This window comes from Cnephaeus nilssonii (assembly GCF_951640355.1).
Source record: "Cnephaeus nilssonii genome assembly, chromosome: 16".
Classification (NCBI taxonomy): Eukaryota; Metazoa; Chordata; class Mammalia; order Chiroptera; family Vespertilionidae; genus Cnephaeus; species Cnephaeus nilssonii.
This window is the reverse complement of record NC_137087.1, coordinates 4,132,174-4,146,027: the sequence shown is the minus strand read 5'-3', so window position 1 is coordinate 4,146,027 and position 13,854 is coordinate 4,132,174. Positions and strand designations below refer to the sequence as shown.

Below are 13,854 nucleotides of genomic sequence, written 5' to 3'. Positions count from 1 at the left end.
GCAGTCTGGCACTGCTTCAGATCTGCATGGCTCCTCTTACAGGAAATGCATGTCTAAGAATTCACCCTATAAAATAAAAATGCTCTCACAAGATACGTGCATGCAACACAGTAATCCCCCCCCCCCCCACAAAAAAAAGAGAAAGAAACAATCTTAGTATTAATCAATGGGGGACTGGTAAATAAAACGGAATATTACTTGACTAAAAAAAATGAGGAAAGGACCCAGTAATCCCACTTCTAGGACTATATTCCAAGAAACCAAAAACACCAATCAGAAAGGATATATGCACCCCTATGTTCATAGCAGCACAATTTACAATAGCTAAGATTTGGAAACAGCCTAAGTGCCCATCAGCAGATGAGTGAATTAAAAAACTGTGGTACATCTACACAATGGAATAAAAAGAAGGAACAATTACCATTTGCAAGAGCATGGATGGAACTGGAGAGCATTATGCTAAGCGAAATAAGCCAGTCAGAGAAAGATAAATATTACATGATCTCATATGTGGGATATAATGATCAACATAAACTGATGAACAAAAATAGATCCAGAGACAAATGGGGGGGGGGGGCAGTTAGAGAACAACCAAAGGACTTGTATGCATGCATATTAGCATAACCAATGGACACAGACACTGGGGCAGTGGGGGCTTGCCCTTGGGGGTGGAAGTGGAGGGGGGTCAGTCGGTAAAAAAAGGAGACCTATGTAAAACTCTAAACTAAACAAATAAATATATAAATACCCCCCAAAAAATGAGGAAAGCAACACTTACTGACATCAAGAGTTCGCCTATATATTCAGTGAAAACAAACTTAAAGAGAAAGATGCATAGCCCTGGCGGGGTGGCTGGGTTGGTGGAGCATTGTCCCTTACACCAAAAGGTTGGGGCTTCGATTCCTGGTCAGGGCACATACCTAAGTTTCAGGTTCAATCCCGGTCAGAGCACATAAGGGAGGCAACCGATAGGTTTCTCTCACATCAATGTTTTTCTCTCTTTCTCTCAAACCAATAAAAATATTTCCTTGGCCCTGGTCAGTGTGGCTCAGGTGGCTCAGTTGGTTGGGTGTCATCCTATGTACTGAAGGTTGCTGGTTCGATGCCTGGTCATCACAGGCCTGGGTTAAGGGCATGCTTGTTTAGGTTTTATATATATATATATATATGCTTTAATAATCTTGTTTAAGAAAAGGATGCATAGTACGGCCCCATTTTTGGAAAGGAGAAGAGGTTAAGAGAAAGAAATAACTTAAGATAATAGAAAAGAAAGGTTCTACTTATCTCTGTACTTTTAACAGTTGTAATCTATGGGGTGGGGTAGGATTGCAGAAGCCTTTCACTTTCTACTCCATGTCGTATTGTTTGACATTTCAACCACAAATATGTGTAACTTATGTAAACAGAAGAAACAGAGTCGGGTTCTATAGTAATATACAGTTAGGAAACTATCTGGAGTTTCACTAAGTTAATCCTGAGAAGGCTTGTACTAAAGAAATCCAATATATTATATAGTACAAGAAACACCAAAATATTGCCTAAAGTAAAGATGCAAAAGAGCTAACTTTTAGGCTGGGACCATTATGGGAGGCTTTCCAGAAAAAATAGGATTTGCACTAGATTTTGAAGCAGTTTGATAAGCAAAGAATAGGGGGAGGAAGTCCAGAGGCAGCACTATCCAATAACAATATAGCGCTTAATTTAAAACATTTTAGCAGCTACATTAAAAAAACAATCAGGTGAAATTAATTTTAATAATATATTTAACCTAACATTCAAAACAGTGTCATTTCAATATGTAATCAATATTTTTAAAGCACAGAGATATTTTATATTCTTTTTTTTTTTTCTGTACTTCAAAATCTGATGGGTAATGCCAACTAGCCACACTTCAAAAGTTCAACAGCCACATGTGGTATTGGTTACTATAGAAGACAGTAACAGGTTTAAAGATTCTGAACCCAAACCCAGAATAGGATATGTAGGTGATGTAGGCTAATAAAAGAATAGTAGCTCGAGAATGACCAAGTCTCATCCATTCTGGGTGGTACTTATCTGCCACCAGTCTAGTGCAGGCCAGTCTTCCTTTCTTCAAGTTGATTCTCCACTATATAACTAATCTCCATAAACTGCAAATCTGATTATTTTATCCCTACATTTGACATACCACTAGCCTACTGCTTAAGTCAATCGAAATTATATACAGCTAGAGCAATAGCTCCAATGTTTGATGTTTAGTGGTATAAACAAAATTATAAAAGAGTAACAACATCCACCATATCAGAGTAGCTCAGATTCACTGGTTCTTAAAAAAAGATATTCAAGAATCATTTCCTTATCCAACGTCTTTATTAGTTCTCTGTATGAACTTGGTTTAGGGGTCCACTGGGCCCACCATGAGTCGTATTCCACTCACTGATCATCTGATCTCCCTAAACACTACCTAATGTTTTCTTCAAAAAGCACCACTGGGGATCTCCAAGCACATCATTTTGTTTCTATTTTTAAAGACTTGATAGCCTTTAAAATATTGGCTACAAAAATTGATACACATAACTATGAGTTAGTAAAATATCCAAACATTTACCATTATTTTTGTATTTACTTTTTTAAAAAGTATATGATTGTTAATGATGATAAATACTGAATACTGTCTTTAAAATAACTCATAAAATTGGCTATCACCACTCTCCCACAATTCCCCCTTTACATAATTTGTGCCATTTTGTGAAAACTATTAGCTCTTTAAGAATCTGTGAGTTCAAAAAATTAAGGAGAAAAATACTGAAAGCTGTTGTGGGAGCTCCCCATCCAAAAATAAATTAAATATTTCTCTATACTGCTTGTAACATTTTACTTGAAGAGGTTTAATAAACATCCTCTTTTAAAAAATAACTTCTCATTATAATAGTAAAGCTATGTCACTCCCACATATGTGTGATTTAAATTCTCCTTCCCAACATCTACCCTAAAGGAATGATCCTATATAATAAAAGGCTAATATGCAAATCGAGCAAACGATGGAACCACCAATCGCTACGATGCGCACTGACCACCAGGGGACAGACGCTCAATGCAGGAGCTGCCCCCTGGTGGTCAGTGCACTCCCACAGGGGGAGCGCTGCTCAGCCAAAGCCCTGAGCCGGGCTCACAGCTGGCTAGCAAGCGTAGTGGCGGTGGCGGGAGCCTCTCCTGCCTCCACGGCAGCCCTAAGGATGTCCGACTGCTGGCTTAGGCCCACTCCCCACGGAGAGCCAGCCTAAGCCGTCAGCCAGACATCCCCCAAGGGCTCCTGAACTGCGAGAGGGTGCAGGCCGGGCTGAGAGACATCCTCCCCCCCGGAGTGCACGAATTTCATACACCGGGCCTCTAGTAGTTTTAATAAGCGAGAACCTCTTTTCATCAATCCTAAGGTGCATGAATTTGTTATATTTTAGCATCTCTGAAGTTAGGGTGTATCTACAATCAATGACTTCTTCAAGTTAACTGGAAGCATATTTTCTTTATAAGTGGTCTATAAAATTATGGTGCATCTTAAATTGATGTAATTCAATACAAGTCAACAGTTAATATTTTAAGTATAAAAGAGTTGAACTGACTTGTTCACTATGAATCTTGAGGTATTAAGAAGGCATTCTAAAAGCATAAACACTAATAAAAGGTGGAAGAAGGAAGAAGAAAAGGAAAGATTTTCTAGTCCAAATTAAGCCTGAGAGGAAACCCATTTTCCTCTCTCTCCGATTCCCTGCTCCCAAGATGCAAAAGTCAGGTCAGTACTACTGTAACTAATGTCCACTGCTAGGCTAGACAGGGGTCTCTCTCCATTTATTCGTTTTAATATGCAACAAAGTCAGTTACAGACCCTATCTGTGGTCTAGTAGCAGAACTAGTATTTGTATAAAATTGTTATAAAAGACTAAATGACTCACAGAGCTGCACACTTAACATGTGTGCATATTATTGTACATAAATTATACTTCAATAAAGTTGATTTTTTTTTAAAGACCAATGAGTAAGTGCAGTAAAAAAATATTAGATAAAAAACTTCATCCCTTAAAAATCTCTCTTCCTTCCAAAGGGATTCCATTCAGAAGAAACTGGGGACCATGTCAGAGAGAGATGGACTTTATTCACTTGTTTACTTATAAATATTTATTTATTTTTCTCACTCTAATTTTATCTTACATAGTCTTTGAGTTGCAGATTTTTTTTACCTTATTACATTTTTGAAGTATAACATATCCTATTAGTTTCAGGTGTATATCATAGTGATACAGAATTTATATACATTATAAAATAACCCTCACAATAAATCTAATTCCATTTGTCAGTATACAGTTATTACAATATTATGAATTGCAGATTTTTTTTCAGAGTAATATACGCACAGGGTTAAATATCAGCATTCTGAAGGCCTATAAGAAAATTGACCAACTCATGCCCTGTCCATCTCCACTGTAGTGTCACTAAATCGTGATAGCAATTTTAAACAATATTATTTTAATGCCTCTAGTGATTATCTACAAATAAGTTTACTAAACTTCTATTTCAAGAATCACATAATTTAGATATCAACTATTGACTTCTTGGATTTTTATTTGTTTGTTGATCCTCATGGGAGGATTTTTTTTTTTTCCCCATTGATTTTTAGAGAGTGAAAGGGAGAGGGAGAGAGAGAGAGACATATCGATGTGAGAGAGACAAAACAATTTGTTGCCTCCCACACATGCCCAGACAGGGGCCAGGGATTAAGCCTGCCCTTGACTGGAATGGAACCTGAGACCCTTCAGTCCAAAGTTCTAACCGATCCAAACTGACTAGGGCTGATTTCTTGGTTTGATAGATAAGGATTTAACACACTTTTATCATAGAAAGACAGAATTTGAAATGGAACTTGGACATATGGGTAGGACTTGAAACATATGCAATCCAAGGAGAGGGAACAGTATAGCAAGGGGGGGAGGGGACATGTACAGGAAGCAAATATAGTGGAATAAGAATAAGGTAAATAGGAGGCAAATCCCATGGGAAGTCTTCAGTTAATAGAAGACCCTGGAAACTTCTGAGTAAAGAAGTGACAAGAACTGAGCTTCAAGATTAATTTAGGCAGAAATGTGTAAGATAACCTGCATAAAGGTGGAAATGAAGGCAAGAAGATCACATCTGTCCAGGTGGGATGAGAACCTGATTCAGCTAGAAATAAACAGATACATGTAAATAGAGAAGGGAAAAGTATCAAATATACAAATATATACACAATATATAATATGGTATGCAAATATACATCAAATTTAAAGAAAAAAAGAACTGTGAAAACCAAATAACACCAGATTTAGAAACTTAATAAATTTGTGGAAAATAAATTTGTGGATTAAATACTAAAATTCACACAAGAAATAGAAAACCTACACGGAACAACTACGAACAAATTAAAATGAGACTCAAAGTCCTCTTCAGGAAAAATAAAATAAATAAAAAACACACACAAAAACTGAAACCTGAATGTCTTATAGGTGAGGTCCACCAAACTCTCAAGTAAAAGATAACCACAGTCTAAACTCTCCTGAAGAGAATCCAACTCGTTTTACAAGTCTATTGTAACCTTGAGACTAACATGTATTAAGAACTGTACCAGAGTTAGGACACGAGAAGAACCCACAGATGTTGGCTACGGACAAGATGTGATGGAATGGGTTTGGTATGACATCAACAGAAATAAGAAACACCTGGGAAACGAGTTTGGTAAGGAAGAAGAGTTCAGTTTAAACCAGAATAACCAGACAGAGATATGCATAGGCAGTTGGTTACCCAGGGATTCAAATGCAGAAGAGAAAGAACAGAGATTTGAGAATTATTCAGACAGAAGGGTCTAAACAATAATATCAAAGGACTAGAGATCTAGGAAAGTGATCTGAAAGGTGAAACTTGGAGAACCCATATTAATCAGGTGGAAGGAAAAACAGAAAGCAGAAAAATGGCAATGAGAAACAAAGTTAGTAGTAAGTCAAAGAAGCCCTCCTCTCATCTAGTTAATTCTTACTCATCCCTTCAGAACTGTCCAGGGTCCCAAGGTCACATTTTCAAGGCCTTCTCAGATTCTGCCAGCACCACCAGCACCAGATCAGCTTCCCATTTTAAGCTCTTATAATACTCTAATACTTTATCATATTTAATTACAGAAGTCATTCTGCAATGTATGTCTCCCCCACTAGACTTTAAGCTCCATTAGGCCAGGCAAGGGCCATACCTGTTGTTGCAGCCTATTACTTTGCATGGTGTGCTAGAAGATAGTATTTGGTGAATAAATTAATAGATGAATGAAAGCCAAGAAAAGGCCTTTCAAAATGCTACAGAAAGCTGTCGGTGAAATCCAGATAACAAGGGGTTAAGAAGTGAATTAGATGGCCAGGAAGTAACAGTAGAAAAAGTGGACTATTCTTGGCAATCTCTGAAGATGGGATTATGAAGGACTGAATTTTAATTTTATTTCAATTTTGCTCTATGTTACAATTACTCTTTAATGAACATGTATTACTTTTATAAGGACAAATTTTTTAATTTTTATATGATTTGAAAAGGAAAAGCAATAACAAGTAGTAGACTCAAGGGAAGGTGTTTGTAAATTGAGGGAATAATTTTTTTCAAGTTTTCAATTACAACTGACATTCAATATTATATTAGTTCCAGGTGTACATCATAGTAGTTATAGACATTTATATAACTTACAAAGTGATTCTTCTGATAATTCTAGTACCCAACCAGTTATTACGTTATTGACTATATTTCCTATGCTGTACTTTACATGCCTGTGACTATTTTGTAATTGCCAATTTGTACTTCTTACTTGTGAATTATTGGAATCTTAAGCACATTCGTACTTTTAAGAACCCTAAGACAAAAGAGGGGACAACTCATACTCCATGAAATAGGAAAGAAGAGAAAAATGAAAAAGATGTTAATAGAAAGAACTTAAAAAAAAATTTTTTTCCAACTGAGCTGGAAGGAAAGAAGCCGATGAGAGAAGGGCTCTCGTGACTTCTGGGAGGAGCTGCTCACTGGATGCCTCCAACTTTTCCTCCAAGAGTCGGAGAAGTGAAGAAAGAAGAACACGTTAGAAATGAGCTCCCGGAGAGTGCGGGGGAGGGGCGCGCCGATCAGGAGCGGATCTGTTCTATTAAAGGAGTTTCTCATTTTCACCAGCCTTTCAGACACAACTATTTCTAGCTCAGATCCGCCGTATTTCAGCCTTACGTTCTTCTCTTACAAGTGAACACAATAAAAGAGTTGTTTTCAACTCAAGCAACAAAACAGCGACCATTTCAAGTATCAGTAACTGAAAAGTGCTCCTAAATGTGTTGCAGAAGAAGGGTTGCTGGTGCCTCGCCCCGCGCCCCGCTTTCTCAGCTCCTCGACAGCAGGCCTGGATCCGGGTCCCAGCGCCCCTGGGCGAGCTCTTCTACTTCTTTTCGTCTCGGTTTCCTCGTCCAAAACATGAGGAGTGCAATCGCCAGGTATCCCGAGGCTTCACTGACACAGCACAGGTGCATGTGCCGAGTTCGCACTCTGTGCTCACAACAGTCTGCTAACCGTTTAAAAGTGAGAACCTTCCATCCGTGACCAAATCAAAACATCCAAGAGCAGAAGAGAATAAAGTCACAGAACGCCAGACCCTCACACACAGCACGTTCCTTTTCTTCCCTGACGCAAGCTACTTTTTCCCTGCCAACCCTTCCACTAGAGTCTGGAAAGAGAACACGGTCTCGCTCGATCCAGCAGGAAGTTTTCAGACACGGAGAGCAGCGTCGCTCAGACATGGCAGCGAGGCCGCGAGGACAACAGGTGAACCCGAGGGGCCGGCACCTCCCGCGGGCGAGTCGGGAGGCTCTGCTCCGGGCGCCCCCCCCCCCGGAGCGGACGCGCTTCTCCCTTTTTGGCAGAAGCGCAGACAGATCGCGAGGATCAGCCTCGCAGCTCCGGGGCGAGGGAGGGAGGGGAGCGCTTCCCATTTAAGGATTCAGGGAGCGTCCGCGGAGGCGGCTTTGGTCCACCGCCTCCCCGAGCTCGGCCCGGAGCCCGGGTGTGGGAACAAAAGGGGGCCAGGAGGGGCGGGCGGCCCCCCGGCCTGCGGGCCCGGGTGGGGGTGCGGGACGGCGGGCCCAGCGGGCCGCGGCCTGAGACGCCGGGCGGCGGGGACTCCACGGGGCGCCCGGCTCCCTCCGAAACTTCTCGGAGTCCGCGGCGGCCTCCCGGCCGGTCGCACCGGCGCGCAGCACCCTCCCAAGAGGCCAACTCACCCGGACCCCGCGGAACTCATCCTCCAGCCCGGGCGCGAAGCGGGGTGCGCGCGGCGAGCCGTCGGGACGCGGCGGGGCCCGGCTCGGCCTCCCCCTCGGCGTGCGGCGGCCCCGGCCCGGTGGCCCTCGCGCGGCGTGCGCTCCTCGTCTCGCGCGGACGGACGCCCCGGAGCCGGGCCTGCCTTCTTGCCCCCTCGTCGTCGTCGTCCTCCTCCTCCTCCTCCTCTTCGTCCTCCTCCGGCGCCCGCGCCGAGCGCCAGCAGGCGGATTCCAATCTCGGCCGCGGCCGCCACAGACACAGGGCGGGGGAGGGGCGGGGGGAGGGGCGGGGGCGCCTCCGCGGGACCCGGCTGCGCGCGCGCACTGGGCGCACCCCGCCCGCCACGCCACGCCCCGGACGCGAAAGGAGCCGAGCGCGCGGCGGAAGTGCCCGAAGGACCCGCGGGGCCTGGCGCCCCGTTGCCGGGGAGGAGAGCCCTTGGCCGGCAAGGGGGCGCCGGTCTGCCGTCTGGAGTGTTGGGAGGGGGGCCTCTCCTCCCCGGCGGCCCCACCGCGGCCGTGGGGACGGCTGGTCTCTGGAAGCCTTTCCGACGGGCCCTTCGCGCGGACCCTCCGACACCGCAGACCGCACGCGAGCGCTGTTCGGTCGGCGGGTGCCGTGAGCCCGACCGCCCCGAATCCGCACCCCACGGCGTGGCCGCCAAGAAAGGAGAAATGTGGGCGCACTGTTCATGGTTCCCTCGCCGCGTCCCCGCTCCCCTCCCGGGGCCGACGGCCGAGGCGCTGGTAGGGGCGGGGTGGAGGGCACCCGCCCGAGGGCGCTGGGCGGGAGCTGGCGGCCGCCGCCCGCACCTGCGAACCGCGGGCTGCGGGGCCGCGCCCTGGCTCCGGCCGCGGCGGGCGGCTCGGCCCCGCAGAACTGAAGGCGCGGCGACGCCGCTCCCGCCACCTCGGCGCTCTCTCGCGTCCCAGACCCGCCGCCGGGCTCGCCCGTTTGAAAAGGGAAATGGTTGTCTTTCCCTCCACAGCCCCGATCTTCGGGGAAAGTGTTCCGCGCCCTCCTGTGCGTGAGGACAGAGAGAGGCCCTTTTTACTGCCCGGAAAACACTGCAAAGAACGTGTCCTGTTAGGTCTCCTCACAAAAGATACTTTTTTAAAAAGTTCCCTTTATAAAATCACTTTTTAAACTGTGAGTAAAAGAAAGGGGGTAGGAAAAGAATGTGCCAGGCACTAATATTTATTTTTATCCACATTCTTTCTAAAAAGATGTTTAGATTCCAGAATAGTCCCTTATATTCTTGCTTAAAGACTTTTTGTCCATCTTGTATCTGCCCTTCTTTTCTCCTTTTACTAGTACCTATCTTTGTCCTTAATACCTTAGATACTCTCTGTAATTCCAATTTCTTTTTCAATTCTATTTACTACTAATGTTCTGTGTGTGTTTTTCTGAACTCCAGCTGTCGTGGGCTCTAGAGTCCAGGGTTACAGTATCTTGCCTGCAGGAGGAATGTATGATACGCGAGTTTCCTTCCATCAACTAGAATGTGTCACTTTTCCAGGTTTTCCGCATCCACATCACTTTAATTTTAGGGAAAAGCTGAACCTTTTGCTCAAGGAGACTTAGCCTGATTGACCAAAGAACTCACTGGTTATGATGAGTGATGGCTGTGACAGGTGAAACCATGACAGGTGTGTTCCATACCCTCTAAAGCCTAACTCCAAGAATCAGTCTATACAATAGACAAGAGTCCCAGGTTGGAACGTTAGTACATCAAGTTTCTGAAATGTACAAGTCAGTATTGCCTGGGTGGTTATATGCCACTGAAAATGAGAGCAAAACTGAGGCATCAAATTTTAAGTGATGTCTTTCTTCTCTACAAAAGGATCTTCTTTTAAAATCTTTGGGAATTTTACTTGACACCCTTTTGCTCTCCTTAGATAAGGCCTACCTAGTGCCCAAACGTAAATCCTTCACGTCATTATTTCACTGGGCATCCTACCTACTGAGGACTGAGCAGGGCTTGGGGTTCTCTCTGGTTCCTGGCATGTGTTTGCATGCTAGCCTGTCCTTCCGGTTTGCCTGCCCGCTAAATGAAGAGAGCAGCCAGGAAGACCAAGGAGACAAATGATCTGGCCCCCAAACTCAAAGACAACAAACATCTCAAGGTCCAAATTTAGCGTCCTCTAATGTGAAGGGGTTGGCCGTTTTGTGTGTGTTTTTAAGTAGATTAACAGTGGGCTGAAATGACCTTTCTTCTGTGCTCACTTAGTTTGAGGTACAGTTGCCAAGTGTGGTAGTTGCATGCCCAAATCATAGAGCATTAATTTGGAATTGAAAATTACCCTTCTCATACAGTTCTGAGATCTTCAAGGACACCTTCCCTGATCACCTGTCTTTTTCTTTCAATTCTCACTCGATATTTTTCCATTGACTTTTAGAGAGAGTAGAAGGGAAGGAGGTGGTGGAAGAGAGAGAGGGAGAGAGAGAGATTGATTGGTTGTCCCCTGCATCGGCCCGATGAGCCAGGGAGTGAACCTGCAACCCAGGTATGCGCTCTTGACGAGACCCTTTGGTTCCAGGGCTGGCGCTCTACCACTGAGCAACACTGGCCAGGGCTCACCTGTCTTAAATTAGCACCCCAACACAGCCAATTTCATTTTCTTTCTTTCTTTCTTTCTTTTTTCAAGAAAGAGAATGGAAAGGAGAGGAAAGGAAGAGAGAGAGAGAAACGTCCATGTGAGAGAAACACATTGATTGGTTGCCTCCCACACACGCCCTGATGAGCCAGGAATCAAGCCTCCATCCAATATACATGCCCTTGACTGGGAATTAAAACCACTGAGCCAAACTGGCTAGGGCTTGTTTTCTTTATACCACTTTTTATTCTGTGCAATTACCTTGCTCATTTAGTTATTTATTTATGGTCTGATCTGAGCTGCTCTGCCCCACCAGAATGTAAACTCCATGAGAGTAAAGACCGTGTCAAACTTGTTCTCAACTGGTTCCTTAAAGCCTAGTTCCTGGCACGTAACAAATACTCACACTTGTACAAATACTCACACTTGTACAATTCTAGAGATAAGAATAGAGTTTCCTCTAAGCATTTCTGAACCTTGTCATCGAGACCCAGTTTTAGAGGGTGGCATGATCTATGTTGAAAAGGATGAGGATGTCCCAGCTGGCATAGCTCAGTAGTTGAGTGTGAGTCTATGAACCAGGAGGTCACAGTTTGATTCCTGGTCAGGCCACATGCCCAAGTTGCTGGCTCGATCCCCAGTATGGGGTGTGCAGGAGGTAGTCGATCAATGATTCTCTCTCATCATTGATGTTTCTATCTCTCTCACCCTCTTTCTTCCTCTCTGAAATCAATAAAAATATATTTTTTAAAAGGGTGAGGATAGGTCAGGGAAGCTATGGATTATACATTCTTCAGTGAAATGGAAACTTCTACTTTCAGGGAAGTCAGTAGTTCAATAGATTAAATCAAGTTAATCCATCCAAAGTCATTTTCCTGTTGTAGAGACTTTATGAGGCAAAGGCAGTGCTAAGTCTTTGTGGGTATGGAGAAAAGTTAGAGCCCAGGGGAGGGATGCTCTCGGCAGGGATACTTGAGGTTGGTTCCACGCCTAGTACTAAGTGGACAAAAGCATAATGAAGAGTAGAGGAAACGGACATTTTTCAGCATGGACACAACTACATTATTGGTTAACAATATGGTCATGGTTTAGAAGGACCAAACCAAAACAAATTATGTTTAAAAAAAGATTGCATATAAATATAACTCAGTGCACAACATAGAAAAAAGTTTAAAAATCTAAATTTGGCCGAAACCGGTTTGGCTCAATGGATAGAGCGTCGGCCTGCGGACTCAAGGGTCCCAGGTTCGATTCCGGTCAAGGGCATGTACCTTGGTTGCGGGCACATCCCCAGTAGGGGGTGTGCAAGAGGCAGCTGATCAATGTTTCTCATTGATGTTTCTAACTCTCTATCCCTCTCTCTTCCTCTCTGTAAAAAATCAATAAAATATATTTTTTTAAAAATCTAAATTTGTTCTTTATAATTGTATATTTTACTTTCCCTTTTATTTTTACTTCTAAATAACTTGCTTCTTTTCCCATTTCCATTTTCATTTCTCTTTGCTTCAAAGCACTTGTTTACTTTGGTTAAAAGACATTTTACTGAGGCCCTCGCTGCAAAGTAGCCATCACTTGATCCTACCTAGTCCATGGTCTCCAGTCCTCCTCTCCCTACTATCCATAAACCCTGTACCATAAAACCCAACCCCTTGCCCTGGTGTAGTTCCGTCCTGCGCGTCTGTTCTGCAGCACAGAAGCCGGTCATCTCCGTCTGCCTTCTCTCTCACCTCAGTGCATGCTACCACCCCATGGAAGATTCTGTGGACATGAGCCCTCTGAGGCCCCAGAACTACCTTTTCAGTTGTGAACTAAAGGCCGACAAAGATTATCACTTTAAGGTGGATAATGAAGAAAATGAGCACCGATTATCTTTACGAATGGTCAGTCTAGAGGGGCTGGAGCAAAGGATGAACTGCGCATTGTCGAAGCAGAGGCAATGAATTACGAAGGCAGTCCAACTAAAGTAACACTGGCAACTTTGAAAATGTCTGTACAGCCAACGGTGTCCCTTGGTGGCTTTGCAATAACACCACCTGTGGTCTGAGGCTGGAGTGTGGTTCGGGGCCTGTGCACATGAGTGGACAGCACTCAGTAGCTGTGGAGGAAGATGCAGAGTCGGAAGAGGAGGAGGAGGAGGAGGAGGTGACACTCCTCAGCATGTCTGGAAAGCGGTCGGCCCCTGGAGGTGGTAGCAAGGTTCCACAGAAAAAGTAAAACTTGCTGCTGCTGAAGATGATGACGCACAGCCCTTGACTCGTGCCAGTGCGTTAACTTGCATGGAGCTTGGTTTTCGCTGCCTGTCGTCCTGACTCTGCTCTCTGGAGTCTGCTCCGTCCTTGCAGCACAGACTTAGCTGTGCTGTTAGATAACCGCTGCTGGCAGCCCTCCTGGCCTTCAGCTCTTGGTTCCTAATTTCTCTGCATCCAAATCCTATCCATCTACAGGGCCTCCTTTCCCCTATTACCTGACGCCTGCTGCGCTCGGGGACTCCCGCCTCTTGTGTTCTCACTGTTCTCTGGCTCAGGCGCTGCCTGGAGGGCTGGGGTTCCGCCCACAGAGCAGCTGGAGCGAGGCTTCCCACCCGGCTCAGGTGAGTCTCCATCCTGCAGCAGTTACCACCCTCATCCCTGCCTTTCTCTGTCCTGGCAGCAGAGGCTTTATGACCTATTACACTTTGGTTATTTCTTAACCAAATTAAATTTCCAAGTATAATAGGTGTATTTATGTGTGTATATATAGGGTGTCCCAAAAAATGTATACACATTTTGAATGATTATAAAGTCAGTATTTATTAACATAGAGTTCATTTTCAAAATTTAAAAGAATACAGAAATGAATAATTTTTTTTGTCCATGCCTGTTTTCAAACTTATGACCATTCTGATCCAGGCACTGTTGATAACTCGAAACAATGGAATCAGAAA

At 44.3% G+C, this 13,854-nt stretch overlaps 1 protein-coding gene and 1 pseudogene across 3 annotated transcripts in view; one reads left to right on the top strand and one right to left on the bottom strand.

The window, feature by feature from the left end:
- Positions 1-8,622, bottom strand: part of BMPR1A (bone morphogenetic protein receptor type 1A) — a 182,797-nt gene extending 174,175 nt beyond the window's left edge. For both annotated transcript variants that reach the window (XM_079794314.1, XM_079794315.1), the window contains exon 1: positions 8,295-8,622. The gene's annotated coding sequence lies outside the window, so the exon portion shown is untranslated. The remainder of the gene's footprint in view (positions 1-8,294) is intronic.
- Positions 7,812-13,240, top strand: LOC307112502 (nucleophosmin-like; annotated as a pseudogene). The gene is made up of 2 exons: positions 7,812-7,839; positions 12,621-13,240. The product of its transcript is annotated as a nucleophosmin-like (transcript).
- The last annotated feature ends 614 nt before the right edge of the window (positions 13,241-13,854 follow it).